We start from the raw sequence: 19,596 nt of genomic DNA, 5'->3' as shown, positions 1-19,596 counted from the left end.
CAAAATTAGTAACAGGTCAAAACTATAAAATGTTGATATTAGCACATTTTATGAAAGTTTGTAGACGACAGTAGGACGAAAATGAGTTTGTGGGCAACATCGGTACATTTGTGTAAGTTTGTAGCCTATTTTTAACTTTAACCCATAAAGATAAATCAATTTTTAGAAGAGTTTGGATATGGATATTGGGTATGGGTCGGACAAGTCTCACTTGGGTTTTGATAGTTGGGGCTATAGTAAAAGTTTTACTATAGCCCCGACTATCAAAATTCAAGTGACACTTGTCCGACCCATACCCAATATCCATATCCAAACTCTTCTAAAAAAAAAGTCTGATTTACCAACAACGTTCAAAAATCAATCGAGAAGAGGTCAAAATCTGTGATCACCGAAGTGAAATTCACTCGCTTGAATATGTTACGACTTTGTGAATCAAATCACTTTCTATAATCATGATCGTGTTGTTGTAGGTTAATTAATTAATGAGGTTGAATCTGAATCTATTTCTTCAAATCTGTGTAACCAGGTTTAATGTTTAACTTTGTTTTTATGTATTTTCGGGTTTGATATGATTCTATATGAAATGAATTAAAGATAATTCACCGCTTTTCACTTTTTCAGCATTTATTCTTATGATGTTTATACTTTTTTATTATTTTGTTAAATATATATATATATACTAGTGAAATGACCCGTGGAATCATGTGGTTGTTTAAATGAAATAATTTAATGATATGTTTTAGGTATTAAGTGAAGAGTTGTAATCCCTTGAATCCAATAATTTGCTTGAAATCCAACGAACCAATCAGAGTGTGACATGTGACGCAACCATCACATGTGATTGAAAAAAAAATTCAAAATTTTTTTTTTATAAAAGAAAAAAAAATTTATTTATTTTTTTTAAAATTTAGCATTTCAAATCCAATCACATGTGATTGTAAAACCCAATCTCATATGATTGTAAAACACAATCACATGTGATTCTGCATTTCAAATCCAATCACATGTGATTGAAAAAAAAAATTCAAATTTTTTTTTTTCAAAAAAAAATTCAAATTTTTTTTTTTCAAAAAAAAATTCAAATTTTTTTTTTCAAAAAAAAATTCAAATTTGATCAAGTTTGTTAGCATTTCATGATCATATCTTCAAAATTTCAGACTTTAATTCGTTGATTTGATCAAGTTTTGATAAAAAAAAAAACTTGGTGTTTAAAGGTTTTAGCACAAATTTACTGAAATTCGTCATTTTACTAAAAAAAGAAATTTCAATCACATGTGATTGGATTTGACATGCAGAATCACATGTGATTGGGTTTAAAATCACATGTGATTTACTGAATGTCAAATTCAATCACATGTGATTGAAAATAAAATTTCGAAAAAAAAAATTTTTTTAAATTTTTTTTAAAATTTTTTTCAATCACATCTCGCGCCACGTGTCACATTCTGATTGGTTCCTTGGATCTCAACTTAAAGGTTGGTTTCATTTTAATATTCCTCATTAAGTGAATGTATATGTTAAAGGTATTTACTTTAATGACCCGTGGAATCACAGATTTCGAGTAAGAAACTTATCATTGTTTTTACAAACATACTGATGTACTTAATTTAGTCAGGAATCAGGATAAATGAAGTACATTTATTCTCCCACCATTATCTTCCAATTTTCATTACGATTATTATTTGATTTATCATAAAAGCCTACATTACAACCTTTTATTGATACATGTATTTCGCTTAAGTATGTAACGTAGTTAATCCCGTAAAGAAAACCTGTATTGGAAAAATAATAATATAATAATTATAGTTATAATTATAATAATAAAGTTTGCTTAAAAATGAAGCACTTATATTTTTAATAATAATTATTATTAATAACAAATGTCTCTTGAAATTATTTAAAAAATTAGAATACAATTATTATATAAAGGTTGTACAATATGCTTCAAAGTTTGTACATATGTTCATAAGGTGGTTTATAAAAGATTGTATAATTTGTTACAAAGTTTGTACATATGATCATAAGAGTGTATTATCATAAGGTTGTACATAATGCTTCAAATATTGTACATATGGTCATGAGGTGTTTTATTATAAGAGTGTACATAATGCTTCAAATATTGTACATATAGTTATGGATGTGTTTTATCATAAGGTTGTACATAATGCTTCATGTATTATACAATTGACATGTTAATATTATTATTAAATATAATTAATTATTTTAATAACATCATCATGTGAGTCTTAGAATTTTTCTCTTTATTTTTGAATTTTATTTAAGCTTAAATAATCCTTATTTATGAAATCATTATTATAGAGATTTATTAGATACAATAGATAGATTTTTAGGGGGAAGTAATTTTTTTTCATTTTTTTTTTTGAAAAGTTTTTTTTTCAGGCATTAAAATCACATGAAAATATGAGGATTTAAAAAAGACACTTCGTGATGAATGTTATTATTTTGACCGGAAAATGCTCGAAGAAATAAATGATAAACATTCATTGCAATGAATATTTTGCTTCTGAGTTATTTTTAGGCTTCAAAATATTTTTTTTTTTTTTGGGTAAAGGGCCCAATACCCAGCAAAATATTATAAAAGTAAAAAGCGTTATGTATAAATTAACGATTGGTATACCAACCGTGGAGTTTTAGTGAACCTCCCAAACACGAATCACATAGGCTAATTTTATAACATCCCTACCAAAAGCTAGATAACACATTATAATTGTATGATGAACATAAGAACAATACATATTACAATATAAATTTTAAATTATATGTATCAAACCAAAACATCTTCTTTGTCTTCATATACCTTTCTTGAAAGCCCAAAGTACCATGATCTTGTTCAGCCCAATTAAAAGGAAGCCCACTAAGAGGTTGTAATCCAAGAAAATATGTAACATCCTATTTTCTCAGTTAGTTGGGACGCCGTCCAAAAGCTTGGGACGCCGTCCAACATTGAAGGACTGGACGCCGTCCAGATTATGGGATGCCGTCCAGATGAACTGACGGGCAACTGTTTAGTTTTTAGATATTTTAGAAGGGTATTTTGGTATTTTCACAATGGAACGAGTTTGGGGCCATTAGATCAGTTTTGGAGTGTGTCATTGCTCCACTTTCAACAACCTCAACCCTACCACTTCAAGTTTAGAGAGAGAGAGATTTCTAGTGTAAGAAACCTCAAGCAAAGGAAGAAGAAGCTAGTTTCGGGTCTTACCTCGAGTGATAAAGTTGTTCATCTAGTCGCTAGCTACGTGGTGATAGTAGTGGTAAGTCCTAATCTTCATTTCCTTAATTTAATTCGTTTAAGGGTTAGAACTTGGGTTAGTGATGAACATAAAACCTTTTGTTGGTGATTTTGGGGTTTTTGGGTAAGATTGAGTCAAGAGGACTCAAGAATGACTAACCTAGGGTTTCAAAGTAATAATTGGTGTTATTGAGTCTAAAATGGTTAGTTGTTCACTAGCTCACTTGTGTTGCTAGTAAAATTGGTTCTAGGGTTAATGGTTGACTTGAAATGAGTCAAATGGGTGGGTTTGACCTAGTGGGATAAATTGAGTATGAAAACACCCAAGTTATGTGTTGATGGAAGTCTTAGAACCTTAGTCACTAGCTTTTAGTGATTAGTTGTGGGTCTCGACCTTTAATGTGCGATTCTAGTGCAAATGGGTCATAAATGCACTAGTGAGGTTAGTTGGTGGGTAGTCCAACTTATTATGTGAATTAATTGGGAATTAATTGTGTTAGGTGACTCGCTTTGAAGGTTACAAGTTATTGTTGGGAATCTCTCCAAGTCGACAAGGTGTGTGGAATGATTATACATGTGTGTATATAATGTATTTACTTGTACGAGATTCGATGTGGGTTTAAGTTCGGCGGTCGATACCACATCGGGTCAATATTTGATATGGGTTTAAGTTCGGGCGTTCGATGCCATGTCATGTATGTGTGGGCGTGTAGGGTGGGTTTAAAGTTCGGGCGATCGATACCACTCCGGGGTTAGTGTTATAATTCGTTGTGCCCTAACGGTTGTTGGGAACACCGATGGGAAATTTGAAGTACCATTCCTTTGTACTATTGGTTAACCATGGGTATGTGTTTGTAGTGTGGCACTTTATATTATTCGAGTTATATATGCTATTGTTTGTGCTAGCTTGTGGTCTTGGAGATTTAGCGTTATACCTTGCATTGGTATGTCATTTAAATTGCTAGCATGTATGAGGTAATTGTGTATGTGATTGCAAGTAAGTAGGTTATATATGTATGTGTATAATTATTGCATTCACTAAGCGTTATCTTACCCTCTCGTTGTTTACCTTTTTAGGATCCGGCTTGGATAAGGGCAAAGGTATTCTCTTGGAATAGTGGCTGTCGGGGGTTATGGCTTTTTGGAAGTTCGACCAAGATTTGGGTAGTTTAACCCCAAACACCATGCTCTAGTGACGTTTGGCAATTAAACTTTTTGTGGTCGAAACTCATATTTCGTACTTAATGGTATTTGGGGCATATGTGGGTCTCGCGATGTAAAACTAGTTTTTATTGTGGAAATCTTTTAGTTTTACTTATATTGATATGTTGGGATAATCTACTTCGTTGGAATGTGTCGGGGAGCGGGTTTTTCATTTACGTGTAAAAGAAAAATGAACAGTCCCCGTTAGTTAAATTGGACGACGTCCTAAATTGTTGGACGCCGTCCAAGGCTTCAATACTGGACGCCGTCCATATGTACAGGTTTAATTTTTTTTTTTTAGGTCGTGTTTTTAGTATAACGAGGGTTGGGTCGTTACAAGTGGTATCAGAGCATGGTCTAAGGGATTTAGGTAACTTGAGATAGGCGCCTAGACTTAGACTTTTGTCTTGTTGAATTATATGCTGGACTTGTAGGACTACGGGTCGGTACGGGTTTTGATTAGTTCTTTGGTGCATAGGTGGACTAACTATGCTTATATTATGACATACTAATCATGTGTTATTATTTTGAACATCGAGCAAGATGGTTGTGATACGTTTGAGCATGGCACGGCATGTGAGCGTAATAGTGAGTCGCGACCACTATTACGGTTGCAAGTCAAGTCAAGCAAGGATGTACGACAAGTATTGAGCTAGATGTGGTGTGTGTGCGGTCATATGCATAGGTACATATGTGTATTAAATTGTTGGTGATGTCTAATCCTTTTTTTTATCTTTAGAATGAAGACGAGAAACAGAACGGATACGAATGGCAATGGTGGTCCCTCTCATGTGGAGTGTAAGACCCGAATATTTTCCTTGTACATTGGTGTAATTAAGTTATTTAAGTTGTGGGGTTTTCGTTGCATATAATAAAAATAAGGAATAATCTGGCCTGGGCTATCTGTGCGCCGCGCGGGCCAGTGGTGCGCCGCGCCAATACGGGCTGACAGCTCATCTTTTCCTTTTTATTAGATATTTAAAAGGGCAAATTGGTAAAATCACAAGAGATCCGACTTTAAGGCCTTGGATCAGTTTTTGGAGTGTCATTTACTCCATTTCCAACCACCAATTCTTATCCAATTCAATTTTAGAGAGAGAGTAAGAATCCTAGTGTGAGAAAGCTCAAAATAAGGAAGAAGAAGCTTGAATCGGGTCTAAGTGCAAGCATTAAAGTTGTTCATCTATCCTCTAGCTACGTTTTGATCATAGTGGTATGCTCTAATCTTGATTTCCTAATTTAATTTTGGGAAAGGGTTAGTGTTAGGGTTAATGGTGAACTTAAAAACCCACTTTGTTAGTAAATTGGGTGTTTTGGGCGAATTCGGGTCATGTAGACCCAAAGGTGACTAACTAGGGTTTTCAAAGTATTAAATTATGTTTATGAGCTTAAATTTGGTTAGTTGAATTACTAGCACACTTATATAAATGTAAATGGGTGTCGATTGGGTTAGCGGACGATCCCAAATGGGTGTATTGACTTTTAAGTGGTCAAATGGGTCATAATGGACCTAAGATGGTTAGTGTATGTGTAAGATGCATAGACCTTGTGTTGAAAAGTGTTTTAAGACCTAATTTGGCAAATGTTAGGGTTTTGGTTATGATTGACCCAAATATTAGGGTTAAGGGTGCAAATGGGTCGAGATTGCACCATGGGTCAAAATGACTATAGAATGGAATTTGAGTTGGTTGACCAACTTGAGTTTGTGATTGATATTATGTATAATGTAATAGGTACGTTACATTGAAGATTTCCGAGCTTGTCTATCTCTCATTAAGACTTTGAGGTGAGTGGAAAATCTATATATGTATGTATATGATTTACGTGCCGTATTAATGGTGTCACATAGCCTTTTTGTGACCGTAGTTGTGATACATAGTCGTTTTGTCCACGTTTTATATTTATGCACATAGCCGTGTTTGTGCATATAGTGGCGAGTAATAGCCGTGTTTTATTCCCACATTATTATCCGAGTTATTGTGCACATAGCCGTGTTTGTGTACATGATTGTGAGTAATAGCCGTGTTTTACTCACACGTTGATCAAGTGATGCCATAGCCGTTTTTGGGAACACTTGGGGGTGATGCCATAGCCGTTTTTGGAACACCTCGGGAGTTAGCATACCATAGCCGTTTTTGGGAGCTAACGGTTGTTAAGAACATCGATGACTTGTTTCGCGAAGTCATTCCCTTGCGAAGATTTTGGTTAACCATGGTTTATAGTTGTTGACGTTAACATTTAATTATTATTATGAATATTATGCTATTGATGTTGCTAGTTGTACGAACTGACGATACTAGCTTGTTTATTGAGACGTTATGCGTTTGTATGCGTTATATGATATCGTGGATGCGAGTAGATAAGTTTTATATGCATGTATATATTTATTCTACTCACTAAGCGTTAGCTTACCCTCTCGTTGTTTACCATTTTATAGGTTCCGGCGTGGATAAGGGTAAGGGCATACGGTTGGATTAGAGATCCCGCTTGTTAGGGGACCCCTTTTGGATGTGTTAGCTTTTGGAGTTTGACCATGACTTGGGTAGTTTAATCCCAAACACCATGCTCATCGTGTCGTTTGGTACTTAAACTTTTTGGTGGTCGAAACTCACGTTATGTATTAAACTCGTAAAACGGCCAAAGTGGGCCCTGCTTTGTAAAACTCATTTTATGTTTGAATTGTGTTAGTTTTACATGTTTGAATATGTTGTTAAAAGCGTTTTGTTTAATTATGTCGGGAAGTGGCCGATCTTTTTCGCGTTTCATGACTTTTGGGACAGACCAGTTTGGCGCGCCGCGCGGCCATATGCGCGCCGCGGCATATGCTGTTCCAGCAAAAAAAAAATTATTTGTTATTTTTATGCGGGTTGTTCGTGGTTTGGTTTGGGTTGTTACATGGAGGAAGATGAGATGACTACCAAGATTGAGACCGCTTTAGAAAACCATGTTTCGATTTTCTCACGAAGGGTTACACAAATATTCGAAGAGTCGGTTTCGGAACAAATTGTCGATATGATTCAAGAACGAATGACCAATGCCGTCAAAGAAGAAGTTGAAAGGAGGTTTTCTAGACCTCAAAATGGGGGCGAGTTGGAGTTTAGCTATAAGAACTTTTTGGCGACTAAGTCTCCTCACTTTCACGGGGATCCCGACCCCATGAAAAGTGCGGCTTGGATCTCTGATGTTGAGGGTTGTTTTCGCACGACCGAGTGCCCACCCGAGAAGAAGACAAGGCTTGCTACTAGTTTGTTGAGGGGCCATGCTAAAGATTGGCTCGATGGTAAAATTGATATGGTGGGTGATGCGGCTTTTGTGGGGTTGTCTTGGGCGGAGTTCAAGAAGGAGTTTTTCCTGGAATATCGTACGCAAGCGGATCTTTCCAAATTGCGCAACGAGTTAAGGAACATGCGTCAAGGGTCTTTGGACCTAAACACTCTCAAAACCAACTTTCTCGCCAAGGCGCGTTTTTGTCCCGAGTATGTGGGGAACGATCAATTGTTAATGGAAGACTTTCATGAGACCCTTAGAGATGATTTGAAGGGTAAAATTAGTATTGGTCATGTTGAGACTTTTGCAAAGCTTTTGGCGGTGGCGAAGGGGTTTGAAGCGCAAGCTCCCAGTCCGGTTAGTTATGCGCCAAGTAAAATAAAGTTTGAAGCTTCTAGTTTTTTGAACAAGAAGAGTAAGGGAGCAACCGAAAGTGTCGGTAGCATGAAGAGGGGTGCTTCTAGTGGTCACATGGTCACATGTTTCAATTATGGGAAAAAGGGTCACTACTCTCGTGATTGTCCAAAACCGCCTACTAATACAATCACGTGTTTTAATTGTCAAAAAGAAGGGCACCGGAAGTCGGAGTGCCCCGATCTCTGAAATGATCAAGTAAAACGAATAGAGAAGGCGGCGGGGTCGGCAAGGGGGCGTAATTATTTGATGACCAATGATGAAGCTAAGCAATCCAATGAAGTCGTCTCAGGTACTTTCATGATTAACTCTAATCCGGCGAGGATTCTATTTGATAGCGGTGCAAGTTTGTCATTTGTGTCTCCAAAATTTGTGCCTACACTTAATAAACCGTTAGCTAAGTTAAGTCGTCCGGTAGAAGTTGAAATAGCGGATGGCAAGACTGTGCTAGTGGTTGATGTGTGTAAAAATTGTAATGTTGTGTTTGGTGCCGAAAACTTTAAAATTGATCTCATCCCGATGACTTTGGGTGATTTTGATATCGTGGTTGGTATGGATTGGCTCGATCATAATAGAGCCGATATTGCATGCCATGAAAAATCTATTCGTGTGAAGACCCCAAGTGGGGGAGAGTTAATTATTCATGGCGATAAGCGTAGAAGACTTGTGCCGATATGCACTTTTGCACGGGCACGTCGTTTCCTTGTTAGTGGTGGCATGGCTTTTCTTGCCCATGTTGTTGATACTCGTGATGAGCCACCACCATTCGCGAGATTCCGGTGGTTAATGAATTCGAAGACGTTTTTCCGGACGAGTTACCTGGTGTTTTGGCGGAAATACAAGTTGAATTTCGCATTGAATTGGTTCCGGGAGCTACTCCCATTGCTAAAACTCCTTATCGTTTAGCGTCGACGAAAATGCAAGAATTGTTAAATCAAACCCAAGAGTTACTTGAGAAGGGTTTTATCCGACCGAGTGCTTCGCCATGGGGTGCTCCGGTCTTGTTCGTGAAAAAGAAAGATGGTAGTATGCGTATGTGCATTGATTATCGGGAGTTGAATAACGTGACGATCAAGAATCGTTATCCATTGCCTAGGATTGATGATTTGTTCGACCAACTCCAAGGTGCGACATATTTCTCTAAAATTGACCTACGTTCCGGCTATCATCAAATGCGGGTCCGTGAGGAAGATATTGAGAAAACGGCCTTTCGAACGCGTTACGGGCATTTTGAATTTGTGGTTATGCCTTTTGGTCTTACGAATGCACCGGCGACATTCATGGATCTTATGAACCGAGTGTGCCAACCTATGTTGGACAAGTCGGTAATTGTGTTCATCGATGACATACTTGTCTATTCGAGGAGTATGAAGGAACATGAACATCATTTGCGTAGTTTGTTGAAGACGTTACGGAAGGAGAAGTTGTATGCTAAGTTCTCAAAATGTGAATTTTGGCTAAGGGAGGTTCAATTCCTTGGCCATATTGTGAACGAGAATGGTATTCAAGTAGATCCGGGGAAGATAGAGACGGTGAAGAGTTGGGGACAACCGACTACGCCTACGAAAATCCGAAGTTTTCTCGGATTGGCCGGTTATTATCGTCGGTTTATCCAAGACTTTTCAAAGATTGCTTCTCCATTAACTAAGTTGACAAGGAAGAATACGAGATTCAATTGGGAGAACGAGCAAGAAATCGCTTTTCAATTGTTGAAAGAGAAATTGTGTCGAGTTCCGATCTTGGTGTTGCCGGAAGGTGTAGATGATATGACGGTTTATTGTGATGCTTCTTTGAATGGGCTCGGGTGTGTTCTAATGCAACGAGGTAAAGTTATCGCTTACGCCTCTCGCCAATTAAAGGAACATGAAAAGAGATACCCGACTCATGATCTCGAATTAGCGGTGATGGTCCATGCTTTGAAAATTTGGCGTCATTACTTGTATGGTGTCATGTGTACGATTTATTTGAATCTCAAGAGTTTGAAACATCTTTTTGATCAACGGGATTTGAATTATCGTCAACGTAGATGGATGGATGTGGTGAAGGATTATGATTGTGAGATACTTTATCATCCGGGCAAGGCGAATGTGGTCGCGGATACGTTAAGCCGAAAGAGTCACCACCCGGCGTTACGATTGGGATTGTTACGTACGATTATTACTAACGATTTTCTTGAAAAGCTTGGTGTGATTCAAATAGAGGCTTACGTTCACAACAAGCATGCGGAACGAATTGTGGGGCAATCGGAATTCATTACTATGGGTTCACGTGGTTTGTTGTCTTTTCAAGGAAGAGTGTGGGTGCCTAAGATGGGTGATTACCGATGGGTGCTACTTGATGAAGAACATAAGTCAAAGTATTCCATTCATCCGGGCGCGACGAAAATGTATCTTGATTTGAGGAAAGATTATTGGTGGCCGGGCATGAAACGCGACGTTGTTAAGTATGTAGAGCAATGCATCACGTGTTTGCAAGTTAAAGCTGAACACCAAAAGCCGTATGGTAAGTTGCAACCACTAGAAATTCCGATGTGGAAGTGGGAGCATATTACCATGGATTTTATTACCAAGTTGCCGAAAACGGCAAGAACCCAATTTGATACTATTTGGGTGATTGTTGATAGATTGACGAAAAGTGCATTGTTTCTTCCAATTAAAGAAGCAATTACGTCAGAGGCACTTGCGAAGATGTTCATTAAAGAAGTGATATCGAGACATGGCGTTCCCGTTGTAACAACCCTGATTTTTCCGTTACTTTCGTTAACCTTCCGTTAGTTTATTTAACGGCGATTATTTAACTTTTATGTGTTTACGTGTATTAAATGCGTACTTGACCTTTGGAGGGTTTCAATAACTGATATGGGTTGATATTAATTCAAATAAATATTTCGGATAATGAAATACGATAAAAACGATACGATTTTGATAATAGCTTTTTGAGCAGCGAAACGCTCGGGTTTATTTTAATAATTAATTTAATTAATTATTAACTTTTTAAAATATTTAATTTATTGGGATTTTAATAAATTAAGCGATTGGTTGCGTTTAACGATCGGATTAGCGTTCTGGGCCTTCGGTACGACAAAACGACACTTAAAACGGACCACGAATACACGGAATTGCAAAACGAGAGCCCAAGAACCCCATGTGGGCCCCATTCGGCCGAACCCCACCCCCTCCCCCCTTATTTTTTTAATTTTTGGCTAGTGGAAGGGCTTATGTGCAATTTAGGATAATTAGGGCTAGATATATATAGTATGTGTTAACCTAATTAAATCACAAATCCCCTACACCAAAATTGTGCAGTCGACACCTCCCTGGCTCCTTTGGCCGTCGACATCATCACCATCACCATACCATCAATTTTCAATTTTTAGATAAAACCTTGAACACGAAAGTTGCAATTCTCGATCTCCTCTACGCGTTGGTGTATTTAATTTAGCGATCAAAGGTATAATTGCATGAACCCTAATTCTTAAAAATCTGATTTTCATGTGAGTTTCATAGTTATGTTGTCAATTGCTCAAGTCCATACGCGTACGTGTTAATTGTAATCGTTATTTTGATTGTTTGATGCGCTAGGGTTTAAAAACGAATTTGTATTTGTTTGATCAGAAAAATTAAGTTTTTTAAATGTTAATTATTATGTTATAATCAGATTCCTTGTGAAAAACTATTGAGTTTAGGCTTTGGATTCGCTTGATTTCGTTTCCGTATGATTAAGTTATGTCGCTTTGAATTATCGTTGTGTTTTTGTTGCTTGATCAGAAATCTGGTATTGATAGAAAACAAATTGGCATGTAAGACTTATACCACTGGAAAGATAATTTAAAAACACTCAAGTTAGACCAGGATATCATGTCGTTTGCTTATGTATAGCCCGAGATATATTAGAATTAGTGTAAATGTAGTTTTATACAGCATTTGCATGAAAATAACATTGTATGATAAAATGTGTTAACTTCTGTGATTTAAGATTTGTATATTTAAAAATTAGACAAAAATTACTTCATCTTTCATGTAGATATCATAGGCTAATTTGAAATGTCCCGTTCTTATTGATTAAAAACGTTCCATATTAATTGATTTCGTTGCGAGGTTTTGACCTCTATATGAGACGTTTTTCAAAGACTGCATTCATTTTAAAACAAACCATAACCTTTATTTCATAAATAAAGGTTTAAAAAAGCTTTATGTAGATTATCAAATAATGATAATCTAAAATATCCTGTTTACACTCGACCATTACATAATGGTTTACAATACAAATATGTTACATCGAAATCAGTTTCTTGAATGCAGTTTTTACACAATATCATACAAACATGGACTCCAAATCTTGTCCTTATTTTAGTATGCAACAGCGGAAACTCTTAGTATTCACCTGAGAATAAACATGCTTTAAACGTCAACAAAAATGTTGGTGAGTTATAGGTTTAACCTATATATATCAAATCGTAACAATAGACCACAAGATTTCATATTTCAATACACATCCCATACATAGAGATAAAAATCATTCATATGGTGAACACCTGGTAACTGACATTAACAAGATGCATATATAAGAATATCCCCATCATTCCGGGACACCCTTCGGATATGATATAAATTTCGAAGTACTAAAGCATCCGGTACTTTGGATGGGGTTTGTTAGGCCCAATAGATCTATCTTTAGGATTCGCGTCAATTAGGGTGTCTGTTCCCTAATTCTTAGATTACCAGACTTTATAAAAGGGGCATATTCGATTTCGATAATTCAACCATAGAATGTAGTTTCACGTACTTGTGTCTATTTTGTAAATCATTTATAAAACCTGCATGTATTCTCATCCCAAAAATATTAGATTTTAAAAGTGGGACTATAACTCACTTTCACAGATTTTTACTTCGTCGGGAAGTAAGACTTGGCCACTGGTTGATTCACGAACCTATAACAATATATACATATATATCAAAGTATGTTCAAAATATATTTACAACACTTTTAATATATTTTGATGTTTTAAGTTTATTAAGTCAGCTGTCCTCGTTAGTAACCTACAACTAGTTGTCCACAGTTAGATGTACAGAAATAAATCGATAAATATTATCTTGAATCAATCCACGACCCAGTGTATACGTATCTCAGTATTGATCATAACTCAAACTATATATATTTTGGAATCAACCTCAACCCTGTATAGCTAACTCCAACATTCACATATAGAGTGTCTATGGTTGTTCCGAAATATATATAGATGTGTCGACATGATAGGTCGAAACATTGTATACGTGTCTATGGTATCTCAAGATTACATAATATACAATACAAGTTGATTAAGTTATGGTTGGAATAGATTTGTTACCAATTTTCACGTAGCTAAAATGAGAAAAATTATCCAATCTTGTTTTACCCATAACTTCTTCATTTTAAATCCGTTTTGAGTGAATCAAATTGCTATGGTTTCATATTGAACTCTATTTTATGAATCTAAACAGAAAAAGTATAGGTTTATAGTCAGAAAAATAAGTTACAAGTCATTTTTGTAAAGGTAGTCATTTCAGTCGAAAGAACGACGTCTAGATGACCATTTTAGAAAACATACTTCCACTTTGAGTTTAACCATAATTTTTGGATATAGTTTCATGTTCATAATAAAAATCATTTTCTCAGAATAACAACTTTTAAATCAAAGTTTATCATAGTTTTTAATTAACTAACCCAAAACAGCCCGCGGTGTTACTACGACGGCGTAAATCCGGTTTTACGGTGTTTTCCGTGTTTCCAGGTTTTAAATCATTAAGTTAGCATATCATATAGCTATAGAACATGTGTTTAGTTGATTTTAAAAGTCAAGTTAGAAGGATTAACTTTTGTTTGCGAACAAGTTTAGAATTAACTAAACTATGTTCTAGTGATTACAAGTTTAAACCTTCGAATAAGATAGCTTTATATGTATGAATCGAATGATGTTATGAACATCATTACTACCTTAAGTTCCTTGGATAAACCTACTGGAAAATAGAAAAATGGATCTAGCTTCAACGGATCCTTGGATGGCTCGAAGTTCTTGAAGCAGAATCATGACACGAAAACAAGTTCAAGTAAGATCATCACTTGAAATAAGATTGTTATAGTTATAGAAATTGAACCAAAGTTTGAATATGATTATTACCTTGTATTAGAATGATAACCTACTATAAGAAACAAAGATTTCTTGAGGTTGGATGATCACCTTACAAGATTGGAAGTGAGCTAGCAAACTTGAAAGTATTCTTGATTTTATGTAACTAGAACTTGTAGAATTTATGAAGAACACTTAGAACTTGAAGATAGAACTTGAGAGAGATCAATTAGATGAAGAAAATTGAAGAATTAAAGTGTTTGTAGGTGTTTTTGGTCGTTGGTGTATGGATTAGATATAAAGGATATGTAATTTTGTTTTCATGTAAATAAGTCATGAATGATTACTCATATTTTTGTAATTTTATGAGATATTTAATGCTAGTTGCCAAATGATGGTTCCCACATGTGTTAGGTGACTCACATGGGCTTCTAAGAGCTGATCATTGGAGTGTATATACCAATAGTACATACATCTAAAAGCTCTGTATTGTACGAGTACGAATACGGGTGCATACGAGTAGAATTGTTGATGAAACTGAACGAGGATGTAATTGTAAGCATTTTTGTTAAGTAGAAGTATTTTGATAAGTGTATTGAAGTCTTTCAAAAGTGTATAAATACATATTAAAACACTACATGTATATACATTTTAACTGAGTCGTTAAGTCATCGTTAGTCGTTACATGTAAGTGTTGTTTTGAAACCTTTAGGTTAACGATCTTGTTAAATGTTGTTAACCCAATGTTTATAATATCAAATGAGATTTTAAATTATTATATTATCATGATATTATCATGTATGAATATCTCTTAATATGATATATATACATTAAATGTCTTTACAACGATAATCGTTACATATATGTCTCGTTTAAAAATCATTAAGTTAGTAGTCTTGTTTTTACATATGTAGTTCATTGTTAATATACTTAATGATATGTTTACTTATCATAGTATCATGTTAACTATATATATATATCCATATATATGTCATCATATAGTTTTTACAAGTTTTAACGTTCGTGAATCACCGGTCAACTTGGGTGGTCAATTGTCTATATGAAACATATTTCAATTAATCAAGTCTTAACAAGTTTGATTGCTTAACATGTTGGAAACATTTAATCATGTAAATATAAATCTCAATTAATATATATAAACATGGAAAAGTTCGGGTCACTACAGTACCTACCCGTTAAATAAATTTCGTCCCGAAATTTTAAGCTGTTGAAGGTGTTGACGAATCTTCTGGAAATAGATGCCGGTATTTCTTCTTCATCTGATCTTCATGCTCCCAGGTGAACTCGGGTCCTCTACGAGCATTCCATCGAACCTTAATAATTGGTATCTTGTTTTGCTTAAGTCTTTTAACCTCACGATCCATTATTTCGACAGGTTCTTCGATGAATTGGAGTTTTTCGTTGATTTGGATTTCATTTAAGGAAATAGTGAGATCTTCTTTAGCAAAACATTTCTTCAAATTCGAGACGTGGAAAGTGTTATGTACAGCCGCGAGTTGTTGAGGTAACTCAAGTCGGTAAGCTACTGGTCCGACACGATCAATAATCTTGAATGGTCCAATATACCTTGGATTTAATTTCCCTCGTTTACCAAATCGAACAACGCCTTTCCAAGGTGCAACTTTAAGCATGACCATTTCTCCAATTTCAAATTCTATATCTTTTCTTTTAATGTCAGCGTAGCTCTTTTGTCGAATTTGGGCGGTTTTCAACCGTTGTTGAATTTAGATGATCTTCTCGGTAGTTTCTTGTATAATCTCCAGACCCGTAATCTGTCTATCCCCCACTTCACTCCAACAAATCAGAGACCTGCACTTTCTACCATAAAGTGCTTCAAACGGCGCCATCTCAATGCTTGAATGGTAGCTGTTGTTGTAGGAAAATTCTGCTAACGGTAGATGTCGATCCCAACTGTTTCCGAAATCAATAACACATGTTCGTAGCATGTCTTCAAGCGTTTGTATCGTCCTTTCGCTCTGCCCATCAGTTTGTGGATGATAGGCAGTACTCATGTCTAGACAAGTTCCTAATGCTTGTTGTAATGTCTGCCAGAATCTTGAAATAAATCTGCCATCCCTATCAGAGATAATAGAGATAGGTATTCCATGTCTGGAGACGACTTCCTTCAAATACAGTCGTGCTAACTTCTCCATCTTGTCATCTTCTCTTATTGGCAGGAAGTGTGCTGATTTGGTGAGACGATCAACTATTACCCAAATAGTATCAAAACCACTTGCAGTCCTTGGCAATTTAGTGATGAAATCCATGGTAATGTTTTCCCATTTCCATTCCGGGATTTCGGGTTGTTGAAGTAGACCTGATGGTTTCTGATGCTCAGCTTTGACCTTAGAACACGTCAAACATTCTCCTACGTATTTAGCAACATCAGCTTTCATACCCGGCCACCAAAAATGTTTCTTGAGATCCTTGTACATCTTCCCCGTTCCAGGATGTATTGAGTATCTGGTTTTATGAGCTTCTCTAAGTACCATTTCTCTCATATCTCCAAATTTTGGTACCCAAATCCTTTCAGCCCTATACTGGGTTCCGTCTTCCCGACTATTAAGATGCTTCTCCAATCCTTTGGGTATTTCATCCTTTAAATTTCCCTCTTTTAAAACTCCTTGTTGCGCCTCCTTTATTTGAGTAGTAAGGTTATTATGAATCATTATATTCATAGATTTTACTCGAATGGGTTCTCTGCCCTTCCTGCTCAAGGCATCAGCTACCACATTTGCCTTCCCCGGGTGGTAACGAATCTCAAAGTCGTAATCATTCAACAATTCAATCCACCTACGCTGCCTCATATTCAGTTGTTTCTGATTAAATATGTGTTGAAGACTTTTGTGGTCGGTATATATAATACTTTTGACCCCATATAAGTAGTGCCTCCAAGTCTTTAATGCAAAAACAACCGTGCCTAATTCCAAATCATGCGTCGTATAATTTTGTTCGTGAATCTTCAATTGTCTAGACGCATAAGCAATCACCTTTGTTCGTTGCATTAATACACAACCGAGACCTTGCTTTGATGCATCACAATAAATCACAAAATCATCATTCCCTTCAGGCAATGACAATATAGGTGCTGTAGTTAGCTTTTTCTTCAATAACTGAAACGCTTTCTCTTATTCATCATTCCATTCAAATTTCTTCCCTTTATGCGTTAATGCAGTCAAGGGTTTTGCTATTCTGGAAAAGTCTTGGATGAACCTTCTGTAGTAACCAGCTAGTCCTAAAAACTGGCGTATGTGTTTCGGAGTTTTCAGGGTTTCCCACTTTTCAACAGTTTCTATCTTTGCCGGATCCACCTTGATACCTTCTTTGTTCACTATGTGACTGAGGAATTGAACTTCTTCCAACCAAAATGCACACTTTGAAAACTTAGCGTAAAATTCTTCCTTCCTCAATACTTCTAACACCTTTCTCAAATGTTCACCGTGTTCTTGGTCATTCTTTGAGTAAATAAGTATGTCATCAATGAAAACAATGACAAACTTGTCAAGGTATGGTCCACACACTCGGTTCATAAGGTCCATGAACACAGCTGGTGCATTAGTTAAACCAAACGGCATGACCATAAACTCGTAATGACCGTAACGTGTTCTGAAAGCAGTCTTTGGAATATCATCTTCTTTCACCCGCATTTGATGATACCCGGAACGTAAGTCAATCTTTGAATAAACAGACGAGCCTTGTAGTTGATCAAATAAGTCGTCGATTCTCGGTAGTGGGTAGCGGTTCTTGATGGTAAGTTTGTTCAACTCTCGGTAGTCGATACACAACCTGAATGTACCATCTTTCTTCTTGACAAACAAAACAGGAGCTCCCCACGGTGATGTGCTTGTTCGAATGAAACCATGCTCTAAAAGTTCTTGTAATTGGCTTTGCAGTTCTTTCATCTCGCTGGGTGCGAGTCTGTAAGGAGCACGAGCTATTGGTGCAACTCTTGGTACAAGATCTATTTGAAATTCAACGGATCGATGTGGGGGTAATCCCGGTAATTCTTTCGGAAATACATCGGGAAATTCTTTTGCAATGGGAACATCATTGATGCTCTTTTCTCCAGTTTGTACTTTCTCGACGTGTGCTAGAACAGCATAGCAACCTTTTCTTATTAGTTTTTGTGCCTTCAAATTACTAATAAGATGTAGCTTCGTGTTGCCCTTTTCTCCGTACACCATTAAGGGTTTTCCTTTTTCTCGTATAATGCGAATTGCATTTTTGTAATAAACGATCTCTGCTTTCACTTCTTTCAACCAGTCCATACCGATTATCACATCAAAACTCCCTAACTCTACTGGTATCAAATCAATCTTAAATGTTTCGCTAACCAGTTTAATTTCTCGATTCCGACATATATTATCTGCTGAAATTAATTTACCATTTGCTAATTCGAGTAAAAATTTACTATCCAAAGGCGTCAATGGACAACTTAATTTAGCACAAAAATCTCTACTCATATAGCTTCTATCCGCACCCGAATCAAATAAAACGTAAGCAGATTTATTATCAATAAGAAACGTACCCGTAACAAGCTCCGGGTCTTCCTGTGCCTCTGCCGCATTAATATTGAATACTCTTCCACGGCCTTGTCCATTCGTGTTCTCCTGGTTCTGGCAATTTCTAATAATGTGGCCTGGTTTTCCATATTTATAACAAACTACATTGGCATAACTTGCTCCGACACTACTTGCTCCGCCATTACTCGTTCCGACACCATTTGTTCATTTCGTTCTGTTAACCCCTGGTCCGTAGACCTCACACTTCGCCGCGCTATGACCATTTCTTTTACACTTGTTGCAAAATTTGGTGCAGAACCCCGAGTGATACTTTTCACACCTTTGGCATAGCTACTTCTGATTGTTGTTGTTGTTGTTGCGGTTGTTATTGTTGTTGGGATGATTGTTGTAGTTACTGTTGTTGTTGTTGTTATTGTTGTTGTTGTTGTTGGGCCGTTTGTTGTAGTTACGATTGATGTTGCGATTGTTGGGATAATTGTTGCGATTATTGTTGTAATTGCTGTTGTTGTTGTATTGGTGATTCTTATCACCGTTTTCCTCCCACTTTCTTTTGACTTGCTTCACATTGGCCTCTTCAGCAGTCTGTTCTTTAATTCTTTCTTCAATCTGGTTCACTAGTTTGTGAGCCATTCTACATGCCTGTTGTATGGAGGCGGGCTCGTGTGAACTTATATCTTCTTGCATTCTTTCCGGTAATCCTTTCACAAACGCGTCGATCTTCTCTTCCTCATCTTCGAATGCTCCCGGACACAATAGGCACAATTCTGTGAATCGTCTTTCGTACGTGGTAATATCAAATCCTTGGGTTC

This window comes from Rutidosis leptorrhynchoides, chromosome 9, assembly GCF_046630445.1.
Source record: "Rutidosis leptorrhynchoides isolate AG116_Rl617_1_P2 chromosome 9, CSIRO_AGI_Rlap_v1, whole genome shotgun sequence".
Taxonomy (NCBI): domain Eukaryota; kingdom Viridiplantae; phylum Streptophyta; class Magnoliopsida; order Asterales; family Asteraceae; genus Rutidosis; species Rutidosis leptorrhynchoides.
This window is presented reverse-complemented; position numbering follows the sequence as displayed.